Raw genomic sequence first — 20596 nt, 5'->3', positions numbered from 1 at the left:
AACACTTGAAGATATGCTGAGAGCATGTACCTTGGAATTCCTAGGTAATTGGGATGAACATTTACCGTTGGTAGAATTTTCCTATAATAATAGTTTCCACTCGAGCATTAAGATGGCACCTTACCAAGCTTTGTATGGACAGAAGTGTCGTACGCCGTCTTGTTGGCTTGAGGCTGGGGAAAAGCAGTTTATGGGACCGGAGTTGGTTCATCAAACTGCTGAAAAGTTGAAAATAATTAGGGAAAGAATGTTAGCGGCTCAGGATCGTCAAAAGAGCTATGCTGACAAGAAGAGGAGACCGATAACTTTTGAGGTTGGGGATTCGGTTTTGCTTAAAGTCTCGCCGTGGAAGGGACTTATAAGATTTGGTAAAAGGGGAAAGTTGAGTCCAAGGTTTATTGGACCGTTTAAAGTTCTTCAGAGGATTGGGAACCAAGCTTACAAGCTCGAATTACCCGAAGAACTGAATGGAATTCACAACACTTTTCATGTGTGTTATTTGAGGAAGTTCACGGGAGAAGTTCCCGACATAATTCCAATTTCTGAATTGAGAATTGATGAGAACAAAAGGTTGGTTGAAGAACCAGAGGCAATTGTTGACCGAAAGACTAAGAAATTGCGACGCAAGATGGTTGGGTTAGTGCTTGTCCGATGGAAACACACGAATGGGCCGAATCTCACCTGGGAGACGGAGAGTGACATGATGGGTCGCTATCCGCAGTTGTTTATTGATGTGTGATTCCGGGGACGGAATCATTCTAAGGTGGAGAGAATTGTAACGCCTGTGTTTCCGGGCTTTCCATTTTTAGCAATGTAATAGTCTAGGTTAACCTTCGTAACCCGTTTTGAAATAATAAGAATGTATTATTTGAGTATTATGTGTTTTGTGCTTAATTGCTTAATTATGTGGTCTGATTAATTAAGAATAAAAATAAGCGTCAAAATTTAAGTGTAAAATGAACTTAATATCTTTGGTTAATGTTGTAGTAGTTGAAACGAGGTTTCCGAATATATATAGAACGCCCAAATCTGACTTCGTATGAGGAAGTTATGATTTATCGAAGTTCCGGCTTAGCGGTATACAGCCTGAAACACTCGAATTGAGATCGAGCGGTTGTTAGCCGAAGCAATCTAAATGAGAATCGAAGATCTCATTGTTGGTATCCAAGCGATAAAAAGTTAGGCGAGAACGGACGTCAAACGAAGAAGTTATGAATTTATAACGAAAGTTTATGTTGCGGCCTATTAAAAATAATTAATAAAAATAAAGTCAAAATTAGCCGACGGAGTCTAAACGAAAGTCGTAGAGCGTGGTCTCACCTTTCCGTGGATATAAAGAACGTCGAAAACAGAGTTCGTATGAAAAAGTTATGAATTTCCGAAGTTTATTAATCATTTAGTAATTAAATTTAATTATAAATCAAAGGTATTATCCGAAGCTGTGTCACCGGTGTAATCCGGAGTACGCCCCGCGTACGAGGTTACGCTATCGCGTAACTCCGATAGTGTCGACACTTCGGATGACGCATGCAATGACGATTTCGGACGCGTACGCGCTGCGTACGCCTGTACGCCCCGCGTACTCCGAGGTTCCAACCTCTATATAAAGGATCCGAAGACAGCCTTCTTTGTTGTTCAATTTCTTCTCTTCTCTCTAGTCTTTTGCATCGTTTTTCGTGCCGAAGCTACCCCGAAGCACCGGTATCATACTCTAGCCCCGAGGCAAGTCCCGAGACCCCGAAGATCCCGAGAAGCGCGGTTCCCGAGTCGAAGCTCTGCCCACGAGAAGTTCGATTTTCGAGGGGATCTTCCAGATCTGCTGAGGAATACTACTTCTATAATCCGTAGCGCTGTCCGATCATCTTCTGATCAGGTGAGTGTGTAGTTATTTCTTCCAAATACAATAATACGAAGTATTATATATATAAATACGTGCTATGTGTATATATTTGGTTGTGTTATGTGTGAATGTGTATTCACTCTCTTCTATCTTATAGATCTGCTTATTTCTTTATGAAATACGTGTTATGTGGTATGCCTCATCTGTTATATGGAATATATATATTGAATGAAAATGATATACAGGTTTAAACTACGTATGAAAATATATATTCTTATCTACTAATATGTTGGGTAGAACATGGGTAGATAGTTGGTGTGTAATAAACAGATGAGAGGCCTCGATGTTGTTGTTCTTGTTGATCTAGTTATTCAGCGGAGTATGGATAACGACCACGGACTCTTTCTAGACAGTTCAGTGGAATGCTAGCAGGTTCATAACCTGTAGGTGTTGTGAACGATGTGTTCACCGGTGTACTCTATCCCCCTCATGGTTGCCTTTAGGATATCTATTGTTGAGGAAACCCCTTCGCAGTGATGTCCGTCCCGATGAAAATCCTAGATTAGGTCCCTTGAGATAGTTGTTTTAGGGACGTAAAGTGAGGATAACGGGAATGGGTAATCGGGATAGTGATTGGTTGGTGAAATTAAATATAACTTATTTATTGTGGGTTGAAAACCCTATATGCTCACCAGGCTCCCAAGCCTAACCCACTCAGTTTTATTTGTATTACAGGAAGTGGCACAAGGGCGTAAGATGGATGGATCATCTTGTTGTTTTGTTTACAAGTCTGTATATGTATATATTTGTTGAATGACTTGTAATGTTTATCGTTTATGCTTTATGGTCTGTATCGGAACATGACATCCCGAGTTTTGATTATATAATGAAATGCATCTCTTGATGAAATGCTTTGATAAATATTATTTTATCATGTTTTGTTTTTGGGAACAAATTCCGCAACTCTTTCAAATCAAAAGGATTTACTCTGAAATTATTTAAAAGCATAAATGAAAATCGGTCTTTTCTGGCCGAGATTTTGGGGATGTCACAATACCTCCGATTCCAAGGATGTGTGTCTTATTTTGGTGAATAAAAACCCCAAAGAGAGAGAGAGAGAGAGAGAGAGAGAGAGAGAGACGTTGGCAGAAAAAAAAATAAGAGAGAGAAAGGAAAGACTTTATGGGTTTGGGCGCTTGTTCTTACTTCTTTTAAGTCCCAAATACTTAAATTAAATCATAAGAAAAAGTGGCTTAAAGTTGGAAAAGTTTTTTCAATCTTTTATCAAATTTCAAACATTATTATCAAAGAAAAAAAAATCATATTACAATTACCATTGATATGCCATAACCCATTTCTTCAACTCTTCATTTTTTAATTGTAAACGTTTGAACAACGTGAAAACATTTTGTGAGAAAATACTACTAATATTTGAATCGTAAACGTTTGAACTATATGAAAGCTTTTTGAATCACAATACCTTCAATAACATGAAGACTTTTGGCGAGAACAAGGTACTATTATAACTACATATATAATTAGAGAATGCAAAAAGTTATTGGAAATTTATAAATTCTATTAAGTCCCAAATACTTTCATTAAGTAATACAAAATGATGGCTTAAAGTTGGAAATGTTTTGCTCAAGCTTTTATCAAATTTCAAGCATTATTATTAAGGAAATGAAATAATATTACAATTATCATTGATACGACATAACATACTTCTTCAATTATTCCCTTTTTAATCGTAAACGTTTGAACTACATGAAAGCTTTTGTGAGAAAATACTACTAATATTTGAATCATAAACTCTTGAACTAAATGAAAGTTTTTTGAATCACAATACATTCAACTATTTAAAGGCCTTTTTGAGAGAACAAAAAAAATACTAATATAGCTACATATATAATGAGAATGCAAAAAGTTATCAAACTTACAAATATTGTAAATGCAATTAACTAAGGAATATAAAAGGTTATTTATATTTCAAATCAATATGGTTTGAGAAAACAAATTATCTCTAACAGTATTAGTTTGAATGGTCTCCTTCATAAGATATTGAAAATAAAAAAAAAAAATTGTTTCAAAATGAAACAATTACACAGTCAAAATACCCTTCTACTTCTTCAAAATTGTAACTGAAGTTGTTATCTCCTTAAATCCCTCCAATAACGTAAAATATGGATATCATTTTTTATTATCATTACTTTTCCATCATTAATTGAATTTTTAAACTTACATTGTGTTTTTATCCAAGCAACCGATTTAGAGATAGAACAACCATCTCAATGAACATGTTTCCATCCGAAATTAGTTAAATCGATCACGTAAAGGTAGGAACTCTCAAAAATACAAACACAAAGAAGACAAAACTAGGGTTCGAGCATATTTGTGATTGAGGTGAGCTTTACCTATTCTTGATATTTTTTTTTTCTATTGTTTTAGATTAAATTGTAATGTAAGATCAAGGGATAGAGTTATTTCAAATAGGAATCGATTTGAAATACTATAGTGTTTTAAATTCTTGTGATCTGTTTCAAATATCATCAAGCTATCAAACACCTTAGGAGGAAGCATGAGGCAAGGTGTGACAAAGAATAACAATGCATAATTCCTACCCACCAACTGTTCAACCAAATGTCATGAACTATAAATTTTAACTTTATATTTGACGATTATGTTTTGCCTATGATCTTGCAGTGATGTATCTATTAACAATATTTATGGCATGATACATGTAGATAGCCATTTCACAAGTTTGCCGGTGGAAAGGTAATTCTCTTTCTATACCATTATGAAATTTTGTGTCATTCAGTCTTTCTTCCATAGGTGTTATCATGTCTAACAAAAAAGTAGCTAAACGAAAGAAATAGAAATGTATTTTAGGACTTTGTGTTTATAGTTTTCTACTTTAATTTATTTTTATTACAACATTGTATTTTCAAATAAAAGATGATGTTTTTATAAAGAAATGAAAACAAGATATTATAATACACAAATAATTGAAAGTATGTTGTTATTTCTTGCATTAAGTCCTTTGGTCATTTTTTAATTTTTAATCGACTAATCAAACCAAATACGTTTGCACTAACAATTACCAATTTCTACATCTAATTACATATGTGTTGAATTATTTTAATTGCAGTTCTTGTGTTATTTTTTCATTTGGAAGGAAAAGGAGTTCATATCTGAAGTTATTTCAAAAATAGTTTCATAAGAGAAGGGGTATGAATAATTAAGGACACATTTTGTATATCTTACAAGCCCAATCAGCAACATGGTTGTATTCTACTTTGTGGTTACTTGGTAACCCAAAATAAATAACATGAAAAAAAAATAGTAAAAAAACACCTCTCAAAGTATATTTTTAATGCTATCTAATTATTTTTCATTGAAACAACAAAAATGTTGACTTTTAATGCTATCTAATGGTTAATCGCAAACTTTGGTTGCTCCCTTACCTTGATATCACACTTTGCATTTTTTTTTTTGCTTAATCATGTTAAAATTAGGGTTAGCTAAAAAGACACCCTATTTTTCTATTTAAACACCCTATTTGATTTTTAAGGTTTTTTTATTGGTTGAATTTGTATTTTCTTTTGTTTTAGTATAACATTAATTAACATGATGCATAGTAATGTTAAGTGATCCCCAATCGTGGACTCTTTGAAAACCCATTTGGTTATTTCGGGTTTGGATCTTGATGAGGATCGAATTCTCACCTTGTACTTTAGAGCTTAACATTTTACTCTATGAAAATTTTCTTCCATTTCATACCCTTGTACTAATGAATGGACTAATATTTGTATAAAAAATATTTATAATTTGTTTTTGTTTCATATTTAAACAAGAATCTGCATGGAAATCGATTTTTAGGGATGAGATAGGTTATTGAATTTGTTGGTAATTTTTCATATAGTTATTTTTTCCAAAACAATTTAAGTTATTTGCCGTTAAGTTAATATCTTTACTATATTATTAAACATATTGCTCATTTCTTGAAATTTAAGAGGTACAACTATTTGAACATCAGGTATAATCATATTAAGCTTACAATCATCTATAAGTTTATACACGCACCTAAATGTATCTTACGGTACATGCTGCCATGCCACATATATCCCGTCTCTCTCTCTCTCTCTCTCTCTCTCTCTCTCTCTCTCTCTGCGGTTTTAATATTGCGACCAATTTCTTGAAGCCGCCGTTAGAAACACCGCAATCACCTCTCTCTCATCTGTCATTAGTAACCTAAACCCTCACCCTAATTCGCCTCCACCATAGCCACCTAACATCGGCAACACCACACACTACATCAGAGGTATAACCCCCAATGACAAACCAGTAGTTCACCACCACCCGTTCTTCGTTTCTCGCACCACCAACTGGCTCCACCCAACTTTTTCCCACGCAACCCACCACAAGTCATCTCTATCTCTATCTCTATATAATCCCTTAATCCAAGGACACACCATCACTCATTGTCACTAACAGCACCATCACTCTCACCTTTACAACCAATCGTTGACTAATCGTAGATGTCGACAGCCACCCTGTTAATTACTTTACAAAAAGGTAATACATTTCTTTTATATTTGATTGCTTTCCACTAACATTATACCCAGTCTACCATTTTGGTTTCTAAATAATAGCTTTTAATGATTTTTAAATTGGAATAAATTGTTATAGATATTCTTCCCCGTGGTTATTTCCTTTCTAGATCTGTCAGGTGAGAATGGAAGGAGGATAAGGGAGTTTTTTTCTCTCTTAAACTGCTAATCCATCAACATTATTTTTTACTTATATTATATAGATGTAATCAAGATTAAGTTTGACAATATTGTATCATCTGATACTCCATTTGTCTATTGTTATTGCTTACTATGGTGTTTTGAGGTTTGTTATGGAAAATAGAGCAAAAGGATATGAGGTATATGAACAAAAAGAGTCTATTTCTCTTTCTTATGCTTGTTTTTGTGATCAATAACACTGTTTTTTCATCAATGTCAGTTTATTGTTAGTGGAATGCTTAGAGAACAACATCCCAAGTTAATGGAGTTTAGGTAAAGGTACATGGTGTCATCCGGTGAACCTGTCAAGGATTATATTGACTCTGTTGTGAGATATATGCCTCTTAAACATGTAAACTCATTTTGTTATCTGTTTTGTTTGTTTTACGGTGTTAGATAACTTCCTTTTGGATTGCTTAATGTTTTTCTGACTAATAGCAAGAACTTGCATCATACTTATCATAACTGAACTAAAAATCTTTTAATCAAAAGAAATGAAAGTAAAGAGGCAGTTGAGATGAAATTCTATCCGCTTGGTCTAAATGATGGAGATGGTAACACTAAAATTGTTTGTCTTTGACTAAACTTTTGGGGTCTAACTTTCCATCAACCATCATAATTACAACAATTAATAAACATTCAAATTTTGTTACAATCAAGACACTCTACTTAATTACAACAGTTAAATTAGATTTCGTTTTGAATGTTGTTGCTATAACAAGATAGATTATTCAAAGTATAATAGTAAAATAAAAAATAAAAAGTAGAATGTTACAATTACTTGAAGTACGTACCAATTCCTTATTTTAGTTATATCTTATTGGAGAGTATCATTTTAAAAATATTTAATTTGTATATATAAGTATTTGTGTGCAATGGTATAATTAATTGAAATTATTATTAATACTTAATATTTTATTGTCAACCATGTAACATACCAATTTAAACCTAGCAATATGTGAATCTCCAACATCACCTTTTTCTTTTATCCACCAATGGGTTGGTAAGACCTTCCCATTAACCATAAATTGTTTTTACAATTTCGGTCCATATTTCTGATCCACAGGTTTAAAACCTCCACCATCACTTCAATAAAAGAGCACACTTTTGTGCCTTTAAAAACCCAATTCCCAACCCAATACATTACTTTTGAGCAAGTATTTTTTTCCCATAAAATCCATGTCATCTTCTTATTGTTCAAAGATCCACCCCAAAAAAGTCTACGTCTAATCCTTTCATTACTTTTAAGTATTTTAACAGGATCTTTATAAATATAAAATAAATACGTACCAAGGTTTCCTTATACTTCTTTGTATAAGGTGGTATGATACCACAAAGAGAGTGTGGTTACTTCCCATTTGGAAAGTTCTTCCACTTATGGATCACTAGGGTCTAATAGGGTACACTAGATATTGTGGCACCTACTAGAAGTCCCAAGTATTTGAATAGTAATCTACCGACTCCACAATTCAAACTTCGAGCAATCAGATCAAGCTCTAAGACCATCTCCAACTCATCTGCATTTTTCCTCAATAAATGGAGTAAATAGTGTTTCATCTTCAACCCTATTCCATTTCCTACCCCATTTTTTACCTCAAAGAGTATATTCCTAAAATATTCCATTTTTATAACTTATATATATTATCAAATACACCCCTCTACTAATTAAACTCTATATTTATGATTAATTAATATAAATTAGTAGATAACATGATATTATAAATATTAAATATTGCATTTAAATTATAAGATATTGTGTACCCTATTGGACCCTAATGATCCATAAGTGGAAGAACTTTCCAAATGGGAAGTAACCACATTCTCTTTGTGGTATCATACCACCTTATACAAAGAAGTATAAGGAAACTTTGGTACGTATTTATTTTATAGTTATAAAGATCCTGTTAAAATACTTAAAAGTAATGAAAGGATTAGACGTAGACTTTTTTGGGGTGGATCTTTGAACAATAATTTAAATGTGGCACCTACTAGAAGTCCCAAGTATTTGAATAGTAATCTACCAACTCCACAATTCAAACTTCGAGCAATCAGATCAAGCTCTAAGACCATCTCCAACTCATCTATATTTTTCCTCAATAAATAGAGTAAATAGTGTTTCATCTTCAACCTTATTCCATTTTCTACCGCATTTTTTACCCCAAAGAGTATATTCCTAAAATATTCCATTTTTATAACTTATATATTATCAAATACACCCCTCTACTAATTAAATTCTATATTTATGATTAATTAATATAAATTAGTAGATAACATGATATTATAAATATTAAATATTGCATTTAAATTACAATTAATAGATAAAATAAACTAGAAATATATAAAATAAAAATGAGAGAGATTAAAAATGACAATCAAACTTCATCTCCATTTTTGGAGATATATGAATAGTATTTCCCCATATATAGGAGAATACTATTCATGTCTCCAAAAATAAAAGTGAAAATGGGGGAAGAAATTGAGTTTGGGGTGGGTTGGAGATGCCTTAAGAGAACTTTACCAAAGCAAAAAATATGCTTTTGGTCGGGTTACCTTTTAAACCAAATGCTAATTTCTAGCATCTATGAATCCCTAACTCCCGATTAGGATTACATCATCTGTGTATTCCAAATGTATGATTACAACGATTTTTTTTGTTGTTAATGTTATTTTAAGACCCTCTTTGTGATATGGTAAAAAATAAGGTTAGCGTGGTTTCTACGAAGGATTCTTTTTCAAATAAGTTTCTCTGGTTGGTGCACAATTTATAATCACCGATACCGGATCCAAAGACAAGCTACTTTTGATCCATATACGCCATTCAATCCTAAATTTCATATGTACCACAATGGAGTCCAAATAACCCACTTAAGATAGACGAAAGCCAATGTTGAGGATAACAACATTGAAATTGCTCTTTTTCAACCATGTGATCACTTCGTTAACAACTAGTAGTCCATTGAGAATGTGTCTATTTTCCACGAAAGTTGTTTGTGAATGAATGACAACAACATTGGTTAACTTTTTGAGCCTTTCCTCAAACACTTTTTGTGCAATTTTTTTAGAGGTAACCTATCAAACTTATGGGCCATAATTCTTCAAACGTTGTTGGACCACTAGTTTTTAGTACTAGGATTATGAAAGAAGAGTTGCAGGCCCTGTTAATAATTCCACATTTTCAAGTGCTTGACAACAATGTAGAAGTCGCTACCGATAATATCCAAAACAGTTTTATAAATGCAAACGAGAATTTCTAAATCACAACGTTTAACAACTTTTTTTTTTTTTTTTTATTTCAACTAAGTAGAAGTGTTGCTCTAGGAATTCTTCTTGAGATAGTGGGAGTTTTTAAATTCTTCACTTGTCAAAATGGAAATATACGGCCATGCTCCAAAAAATGAAAGTTGATATATATTTGATGACAGTAGTAAGAAAACGATTTTAAATCATCTCTACAAAAACTAAAGAAAAATCGAAGGAACGAAAAAATCAATTTCTAGGTAGTGGCTGAGAAACCGATTCTGTTAGTTGTTTATAGGCTAACGAAAAAATAACAAAGAAAATTGATATTCTGGCTGTAATAAAAAACGCATAAGTGACTTAGAAATTCGAATAAGTAGGCTTTAGTATATGGTAGGAAAAGATCAAAATGGGTGTTTTAATGGCTTTGAAAATCAATTAATGTGGGCACAAAACTGTTTGTTTTTTGAAAGAAAAAATTTATCTGTTTGTTTTTTGAAGAAAAAAATTTAGAAAGTCTGCGGAACATCTCTGCAACTCTCTGCAGCAGATGAGGTGGATCAAACGGTTGCAGATTGTAATAAGAAACGTGTTTGTTTTTTTAACATCTGCATGCTGCTGTAGATATTAAAAATTAAAATAAACTGATTTTATAAACCAAAAATAGTTTTTAATACCGAGAATTTAATAATGTATGACATTTCAGGAAAAATTTATGATATTTCAGCAAAAAAAAAATGACATTTCAACAAAAAAAATAATGATATTTTAACAAAAAAATTAATGATATTTCATCAAAAAATTATTATTATTCAATATAAATAAAACGAAAAAAAAAAATTCAACAAGAATAAACAAAAAAAATGAAATAAGATTTCAGCAACATATAATCAAGACCTATCAAGATTTTAGCAAGAAAAAAAAAGGTTGCAAGAGACAATACAAAATGTTGCATCAAACAGAACATGCACAAAGATTTTTTACTCCAAAGACTTCTAAAAAACAAACAGCTGCGAGATGAAAAGTGTTGCACGTGTGCTGCGTCGTCCAACAATAAAAGATCTAACTGTATTGTAACCCAAAATAATAAAAAACAAGAGTTTTTTCTTTTTTTGCCAAAATAAAAAGAAAAAATAGTTTATTTTATAAAGAAAAACAAAAAATACCAAAAAAAAGTTGATAGTTAATATATGGGCTTTGACAATCAAATGTTCCAATAGGGTTAAAAAATGGATATGCTGCCACAAATAATGTGATATAAAACTGTTACATACGCACTGGATTAGAGAAACATTATTTTTCTCTAGATACGGCTTTCAAGAAAAACGATCGTCAAGGTTGAATAATATCGACCAAAAGAATGTTAACATTTTTGTAAACGGCCAAACATCAATGAAAGATCGATCAACCTAGCTGCTGTAATAAAATCATGTTGAAAAGATGTTAAGGATCATTAGCTATAAGTAATATTTCTAATAATAATAGAGTTCTTTTGGATTGCATTCATGACCCATTTGATGAATTAAAAATAAGATAAATTAAGGAGAAAAAATAGTTTATTAATTTATTATGTTTTAATAAATTAATCAGAAACTATTTTTGAGTTAATTGAGAATTAACTAATTCATGGGGTTGATATTAATTAATTAAAAGTTAGTTAATTGGAATATTCAAGAATCATAAGAATAAGGCAGGGGGCTATTTTAACGCTTGTCCCATATGGGATTAGAGTTGCTTTGGACTAAGCAACGGTAGCCTATAAATATGGTGGTAGAGATCAAACCATTTTACTCTTTCATTCGCTTAGAATTTTCGGACATTCCCTTTTCCTCTCCTTTGACGAATTTTTTTAACCCTTTCCAGGGGATTTAGAAATGTAACGTTCGTTTTCCAGAATGGATCGTTGGAGAGCTTTGAATGATCAAATGTAAGGTTCTTGTAAAAAATTTGTGCCACGACGTGGTGAATAGGGCACCATGACGTGACATGCCAAATTCATGAAACGCATGTATGGATGACCGCCAGGACGCGGCCTTACGTGGCAAGAGGAAGGCCACGACATGGCAACCGATGTAGCCAAAGGCCTTATTTTTAGGGTTTTCTCCATATTTAAGCACCCAATCTCAAGGATTAGGGCATCTTCTTCAACCTCCAAACTCTCATCACGAAACCCTAGCCTTTTTTCATGTTTGAGAGTTTATCTTCTTGATTTAGAGCTTATTCTTTGGATTTTGGTGGGGATGGAGGAAGAAGGAAGTTCACATTGGTGCAAGGAAGCAACGAGCTAGTTTGGATCCATCATTCTCTTCTAATCTCTGAGCTTTGAGGTATAAAATTCTTACCTTGGCATTTCTTCTTCTAGATTTAAGTTTAAGGTTATTTTGGGTGGTTTTGGTCCCTTCCATGGATGCTCTTGGAGTTTGAGGAACTTCTGTAATATCCAAAAATACGACCCAAAAATTTTTGTTTTAATAACAATAGAAATCATATACTGATCGTCACATCATAAAACCATGTGTCAAATATCTCAACCCATAAAAAAATGTCATGAACATTTGTGCCAAATCAAACTATCAATCAAAACAAACTCCCAGGAAAAAGACTGAAGCTGTGGTGTGTGCGATGCCATCATCCCGAGCTCTTCCCTTTACTTTCGGAAGTACCTGAAACCAAAACTGAAACTGTAAGCACAAAGCTTAGTGAGCTCCCCCAAACTACCACATACCATACAACCATATAAATCACATACTGGGCCTTGCCCACTGCATCGGACCGAGGTCTGGACTAACTGGGGTCTTGCCCCCTGCATCGGACCGAAGTCCGGAAACTGACTGGGACCTTGTCCCTTGCATCGGACCAAAGTCTGGACTAACTGGGGCCTTGCCCCTGCATCAGACTGAAGTCCGGAAACTGACGGGGACCTTGTCCCCTGTATTGGACCGAAGTCCGGACTAACTACATCGGACCGAAGTCCGGAACTAACTGAACAAAGCATAACATAAACATATCAACTAACATGAACACACATATACTGCATACTGCATCGGGCCGTGCCCCGGAACACATATCACATAAATCCTGTCTGAGCCATGAAGGCATCAAACATACTAACTACTGCATCGGACCGAAGTCTGGAAACTACTGCTAGCTCAACGGGCCGGCATTGTGTCCTTAGACCCGTTCCTACTGGAAGGAAACTCACCTCGTAGCCTAGCTGCTGAAAGAACTGCTCCGGAATCTTTCTGTTGCGACTCCGACTTCACCCCGGCTACAATTTTCATAAGTACCCTCAATCAAATACTAATAATAATACTGAGGGTAAAAAGACTATCTTACCCTTGGTCAAAGTCAACCTATCGATCAAAGTCAACATTCAGTTGACCTGACTCGTCGAGTTGGGTCACCAACTCATCGAGTCCTTACTCTCACTTTCATGCTTCAGCCCGTTACTACTCGTCGAGTTTGGCATAGACTCGACGAGTTCCTCTTCGAAACTAACACTTAATCAATCTGCATCCGACTCGCCGAGTTGTATGAACAACTCGTCGAGTTCTCCTTCAACATATGAACACTCTGACTATGACTCGTCGAATTGTATAAACAACTCATCGAGTCTGTTCTTGAGGCATGAAGATTGCCTGGGACTCGCCGAGTCAGGGCATTGACTCGCCGAGTTCTTCCATGAATGAGTCTACCCTCCAGCTCACTAAGTCCATCTCTCACTCATTGTTTCCACTCGGCATAACTCGAAAAAGGGAAAACAGGGGACTCGCGACTCGACTCGCCGAGTCTGAAGAACGACTCACCGAGTCGTATGCATGCAAACACTATATACTCGATTCTGCTTGAAACCAGTCCATTCCATTCATAGATCTGGGTTCTTGGGGCTTGGTTAACATGTAAAGTTTCCAACTTTACGTGTAAATAACATCAAATGAAGGTTTTAGGGTTCAAAGCACACTACAAAAGTAGATCTAGAGCTTTCATGCAAAAAGGTTCCATAAAGGTACTAGATCTAAGCTTCTGGAACTCAAACCTAGCTAGATCCGAAGGTAAATCATCTCAATGAGTCCTCTATGCTACTACTAAGCCAAGAAATGGTTCAAGAATAGCTTTAATGGCTTAAAAAAGGGGATTTAAGCATACAAACAGAAAAGGGCCAAGATATACCTTACTATCTTCTAAAATTCCTCAAGGATCTAGGATCTCCTTCTTCTCCTCTTGATCTACCTTCCTTTTTCTCTCAAGATCTTCAAAGAAACACACCAAATCTCACGAAAATGCAAAGAGGGCTCTAGGGTTTCGAAAATGATGCTCTGGGGGTGATGGGGGCTGACTAGAGGCCCCAAAAGTTGTTTAAATAGGGTGAAAACCCTTGAAATTAGGGTTTCATCCAGACTGGCGGACTCGCCGAGTCCGGAATATGGACTCGTCGAGTCGCCAACTTAATTTACTCGAAATCCCGACTCTACTCGACGAGTCCGGCTACTGACTAGTCGAGTTCCCCCCTAAAACTTGAAGAAAAATAATTATATAAATATCATACCAAAATTGGGGTGTTACAACTTTGGAGCTTGTCATGTCTGTAACCTTCTGGTAATTTAGAAAAGAGTCATGGTTGGAGTTACCTTATGTTCGTTTTCAAGATTTGGCCTTATTAAAGAATTATTGGACTTAGAATTGTAGATCATGCCTTGTGGTGGAGTCCTAATGGATAAAGTTGGAAACTTTATCTATTAAGTCACTTGAATAGACTAGATTTGAAGTTATGAGTTTAGATCTGTAAGAATTAGGTACTTAATGGGGAGTATGGCATTCTGGTAGGGTCCACCACATAACAAAAGGATTGTCATGACCTGGCGAGTCCTACATGTCAACTGTTTTGTCCTGACATGGCCATGAAGTCTCCACGTCGTGGTGAGTGTTTCTACACGTCTTTGTGTGTAACATCTTTGTTTCATGCCAAACTTAGTTATCAAATTTGTAACCTTGTCGTTTAACTATTGAAATTTTTTTAGAATAAATAAAAGTAAATTATTCATATATATATATATATATATATATATATATATATATATATATATATATATATATATATATATATATATATATATATATGAATTTTATAGATATTAGGTGTATGTAATATCTATGTGAAATCTCACGTCGAAATGTAATAAATAGGGCTAAAATATTAATTAAAAATAAAATATTGTTTTGGATAAATAATTAAAACAAAATTCGTAATAATCGGAAAAATGAACTCTTATATAAAGAACGCCTAAATCTAACATCGTGAGAGGAAGTTATGATTTTTTAAAGTTTCAGCATAACAGTATATGACTTAGAAACCAAAACTAAAATTGGTTGATTTTTAGGAAAAACAATCTAAACGAGAGTTGAAGATCTCATCAATACCTATCCATCGATATAAACAAAGTCGAGAACGAATATCATATGATAAAGTTATGATTTTTATACGGACTTTAGCAGTCTAATTTTGTTAAAGTTATAACTTTAAAAATAAAGTGAGAACTTGCAGATGGAGTCTAAATGAAAATTATAGACTCGTCAATAGCTAAGTGTGAATATAAAGAACGTCAAACGGATCTCGTATGAAGAAGATATGAGTTTTTAATGTTTTTGTAAGATTTTAAGTGTGCCGACCAAGGGAGCGGCATGCACCGACATAGCTACGAATCCCCACCTAAACTTTCCCACGTGTCAAAACATACCACGTCACCCTTCTCGACATTGTGTGGGGCGCACACTGACATAGTGTGCAATGCGCCCTCAGATTTGGCCTATAAATACCTTCAGTTTTAGCCATTTCCGTTCACACTTTTCCTCCAAATCCCTCGAGAACTTTTTCTAGCCCTTACTCCCTTTACTCTCTATTTTCCGACCACTTTAGCGAGGCCCTGCAGCGTCAGATATCCAAAGAAAAAGAAGTTCCCGGGTCAGAGTTTTGTCCACACGATTACTGATTCTCGCTAGAAAACTCTGTAAGTTAGGCTACGCTTATTTTAACTTAACTATAACTTATATTTATAGTTATAGTCGTTATTGTGAACTATAAATAAGATTTATGAAGGATTCCAAGTCATTATATTGATTGATCTACATACGGGAGTGATGTCTAGGCTGAATTTAGTGAGGTGTTTAACGTGAGATTTCCAAATAATATACTTTGTATATTAAAGGGACCCTACCTCTAATATGATCCTACTTGGTCATTCCTTATTCGATAGGTCTTGATGTAGACATTGGGATTTATGAGGAACTTCGACTACCATATTATAGTTATAAAAAATATGAAAATAGACTAAGACATAGTATTATATACATCTAGCTCTTTTGAAAGGATATAGTGTGTTAAAGCGAAGAGATATCGTAACCCCGTATCACCTACTTTTGTCAAGTGAGTGCGTAGTTAATTTCAAGCGCATAATTTATTAAAAGTACTTATTAAATGCTAATTGTGTTAATTATACTATGTGATATTTGTATACTATAATAATACTACTTATCAATAACTATGTTATGATCATATTGCCCTTAGTCAAACTCTGGGATAGTATAGACTTATAAAAGGTGCATATCTCCAATAAGATGAATATTTGATAGGTCTCATTATGGGGTAGAGTGTGAGATCCAAACGGAGTGTAGTAGTCCTCCTCTTTTTGAATGACCATAAATGGTGGGTCCAGATCAGATAACTTCCAAGTATGTATGGGCCATCAACCAGTGTAGATGACAACACTCGACTATTCTAGGCGGTCTAGTGAATTACATTGCTAGTATGGACTTATAACCCACAAACGTAGATAAATTGGGATACCATATTTATCAATAACTCTGAACATCGGTTGCCTTTATATGACCTACACTAGCCTAGGACTCCTCTAGTTATGTAGTCAAGCAGTTACTCGAACGATTCATCAAGTTGGGTGATTCCTCCAGATAATCGTTGATTTAGGATTCATGAGAATCAATTAGGTTGGGTAGATTGACGGAAGATGGAAAGTGTTGTGGATCTGGCTAAGCTCTGACGGAAGATCCAATCGATAAGCAACCCGACCCACCCGGGCCAAAACCCTAAAAGAACCAATGAACCTGGGGCCCAACTTGCCCCTCTTCCGAAACCTGATAACACCCTTCCAGGGTGATACCTTCAGGAGGACCATATCGCCCACCTGGAACTCCAAATCTGAACGCCTCCTATCGGCGTAACTCTTCTGCCGACTCTGCACAGTCTGCAGTCTGCCACGAACCTGCTGGATCAACTCTGTCGCTTTGAGCACCACTTCGGTGCTTCCAATGACTCGCCGACCGACCTCGCCCCAACAAATCGGGGTCCTGCACTTCCTCCCATAGAGCATCTCGAAAGGAGGTCGAGCAATATTCGCGTGGTAACTGTTGTTATACGAAAATTCCGCTAACGGAAGGTACGTATCCCAACTGCCACCGAAGTCTAGAACACATGCTCGTAGCATGTCCTCGAGAGTCTGAATCGTTCTCTCGCTCTGCCCATCCGTCTGAGGATGGAAAGCGGTGCTAAAATGGAGATGAGTACCCATCTCGTCGTGAAACCGCTTCCAGAATCTAGAAGTAAAACGGACATCTCGGTCTGACACCACTGAAACAAGCACTCCATGACGTGCCACCACCTCTCTCACATAAATATCAGCTAACTTCTCCGCTGATATACTCTCCTGGATCGGTATAAAATGAGCACTCTTTGTCAACCGATCCACTATAACCCATATAGAATCCACTCCACGCGCAGTCCTGGGAAGCTTCATGATGAAATCCATGGTGATGTCTTCCCATTTCCACACTGGAATGTTCAACGGTTACATCTTGCCGTGAGGTCTTTGGTGCTCTGCCTTAACCTTCCTGCAGGTCAGGCACCTCTCCACATACCAGGCGACATCCCACTTCATGCAGGGCCACCAATAATAGGGTCAAAGATCTCTATACATCTTCGTCGCCCCTGGATGAATGGAAAATCGAGACTTATGAGCCTCATCCATCAACACTTGTCGTACTCTGCCCCAGTACGGCACCCAAACTCTCCCATGAAGGGTCAACAATCCTCTACTATCATAGTCAAAAGAAGCTACTCGACCCACGATTCTCTCACACTTCTGTCTCTCCTCCTTGAGGCTCTCTACCTGTGGCTCCTTGATTTGCTCCAATAATGGAGTAATCACCATCATCCTCAAACAAATGACTCTGATAGGGGCCGCTACTGCCTGGAGGCTCAACGCATCGGCCACGACGTTGGCCTTCCCTGGGTGATAAAGGATCTCACAGTCATAATCCTTCAACACCAAGAACACACACACTAGTGTTTTGGGCCGAAAAACACCTTCTTTGCTTCCATATTGTAAGTATCTATCTTCTATACTTGTTATCTAGTAAGGATACTTAATTTAGAGCCTTGAAAACATCCATTTATCCAAGAACAAAGGTGTTTTCGGTCTAGTGCATCTCCTTAGACCGAAAACCCTTATGAAAGGTGCAAAAGGACTTTAAGCCTTCCTAATGCTTAGCATCGAGTCTAGAACACTTCTTGCTTGTTGGAAGCCATTGGAAATCACCTTATGCATCAAATAACGAGTGTTTTCGACCAACCTTTTGGACTGAAAACCTCTTGGACCGAAAGCCATTTGGACCAAAAACCACAAGAAACATACCACTTGGGCCAAAAGCCCCCTTAAGTGGCTATACAACCCTTAGATGCAACTCTTGATACTACTAGCACTTGAATCAAAGTGATTTTCCATATCCTAGAGTGTCTCATCTTAGTTAATTAGTTGTTAAATGACTAATTGGATACATATATGTGTTATTCTATGATAAATAGGATCCGTGTGTGTGCTCAAGTCTTCACTTGACACTTAGCATCCTATACCATCCGTTCATCCAAACCACTCATTACAGGTGAGTTCATACCCCTTAAATAACCCATTTAAATGTTTTTAACTGTCTATAAATGCTTTTATGGGGGGGGGGGGGGATACAAGTTGAATCATGCTAGTTAGTACATCAATCACGTGTGATTAATAACTAGCATACAAATGGATTTACTACACTTTTAGCTGTTTTACCAAACAGATTACATCAAATGGCTTTTTCAAACATTTTTACATGTTTAAAACACTTTATCAAACTGTCTTGCATATTGTATGTTTCTTTTCAAACTCCGTTACAAATGTGTTTCAAACAAAGGTTTTCTTATGCTTAAAACTGTTCTTATCAAACAAACTGTTTTCAAATTGTTTTACCAACTGACATCAAGTCATCATTTCTTGGTTATTAAACTTTTCAAAGGTTTTACAAAACTTCTTTTATACTTTTATATTGTCAAATGCATGCCCATATATGTATAGTTATATATGTAATCTTTAAAGGACTTAGGACGGCTAGCTCACTTTATTTCCTTTTCCTCGTTGGGATGTGGCCTTAGGGTATCAGTTATTCGTCCAAATGTCGTCTAAATATTAGTTATATATCATGTATACATGTAACATCCGGATTCCCAGGTATCCTATTTTGAGTATTCATATTGAATTTTAGAGAGGATGGATGGACTCGGCGAGTCGATGGATGGACTCGGCGAGTCCGCACTATTAAGTAAAACCCTAATTCTCGGGTCCTATGCCCTATTTAAAGGCCTTTATAGCCTCCATTGCAACCACATCACCCTGAGAAACCCTAGAGAGAGAGAGAGAGAGAGAGAGAGAGTGTGTGTGTGTGTGTGTGTGTTTGTGGTGCTTGAGGAAGGCTAACTCATAATTTCTTGAGTGTTTAAGCAAAAGAAAAGTGGTTCCAACAAGAGGAAGTCAAGGGGGCTGCGGATCCAAGGTTTTCAAGTTCAGATCTACACTATTGAGGTATGAAATCGAACTTCCCTTCTGTTGTGGGTTAAAATCTATGATTTAGGGTTTTCTATAAACCCTTTTAAGGCTTGAAAGGTTGAGTATATGGTCCCTTGTTGGGTTAGACCTCAGATCCGGACCCATGGAGGTCCAGAGAACCTTTCCTATTCTGCTTTATGCTTGTTCATGGAGGATTGGAGACTAGGTTGCCATTTTTAGAGTTATTTCTCCATTTATGGCTTGATGTGGGTTGCATGCACGTAAAGGTTGCACCTTTACATGAACTTTGAGCACTGGGAGGCCAGATCTATAGTTTAGAAAAGCAGATCTGACCTCAGAAGGTCATTTGAGAGTAGTTATGGGAGCAACTCGCCGAGTACATAAGTGGACTCGACGAGTCGAGTCAGAGTTGCCCCGCGATTCGTGACAGGTGTAACTCGTCGAGTGGAAGGATGACTCGATGAGCCATGAGAGGTTGAAAGGATTCAGAGGACCCGCATGAACTCGCCGAGTCGCCCATGTGCACTCGATGAGTCGGGTCAAAGTTGACCGTTGTCTTTTGTTGACCTTAGGGTTCTGGTCAAGACTGATTCAGGAGAGTTCAGGGAAGGGTAGAATGGCCTTCTACCCAGTCTGTAGAGAAGAGATCATGAGAGAGTGTTGACCGGGAATGTTATTTGAATAATAGGAGGAGGCTAGGTCGGGACATTGAGCACGAGAGTTTATCCGACTTCATTGAGGTGAGTCTCCTCACTATACTGTACCTGGAAGGGTACCTACGTGTGACCGGAAGGTCTTGTATGCTATGATGTATGTGCTATATGCGGTTATGTGATATGTATGTG

At 36.1% G+C, this 20596-nt stretch overlaps 1 long non-coding RNA gene across 1 annotated transcript; it reads left to right on the top strand.

Moving 5' to 3' along the window:
* Positions 1–6515: 6515 nt before the first annotated feature.
* Positions 6516–6996, top strand: LOC128133893 (uncharacterized). The gene is made up of 2 exons (XR_008232197.1): positions 6516–6767; positions 6848–6996. It is a non-coding gene; the product is annotated as an uncharacterized LOC128133893 (long non-coding RNA).
* The last annotated feature ends 13600 nt before the right edge of the window (positions 6997–20596 follow it).

The sequence above is a fragment of the Lactuca sativa genome, chromosome 4 (genome assembly GCF_002870075.4).
Source record: "Lactuca sativa cultivar Salinas chromosome 4, Lsat_Salinas_v11, whole genome shotgun sequence".
Classification (NCBI taxonomy): Eukaryota; Viridiplantae; Streptophyta; class Magnoliopsida; order Asterales; family Asteraceae; genus Lactuca; species Lactuca sativa.
Note: the sequence above shows the minus strand (reverse complement) of the source record. Positions and strands in the feature narration are given on the sequence as shown.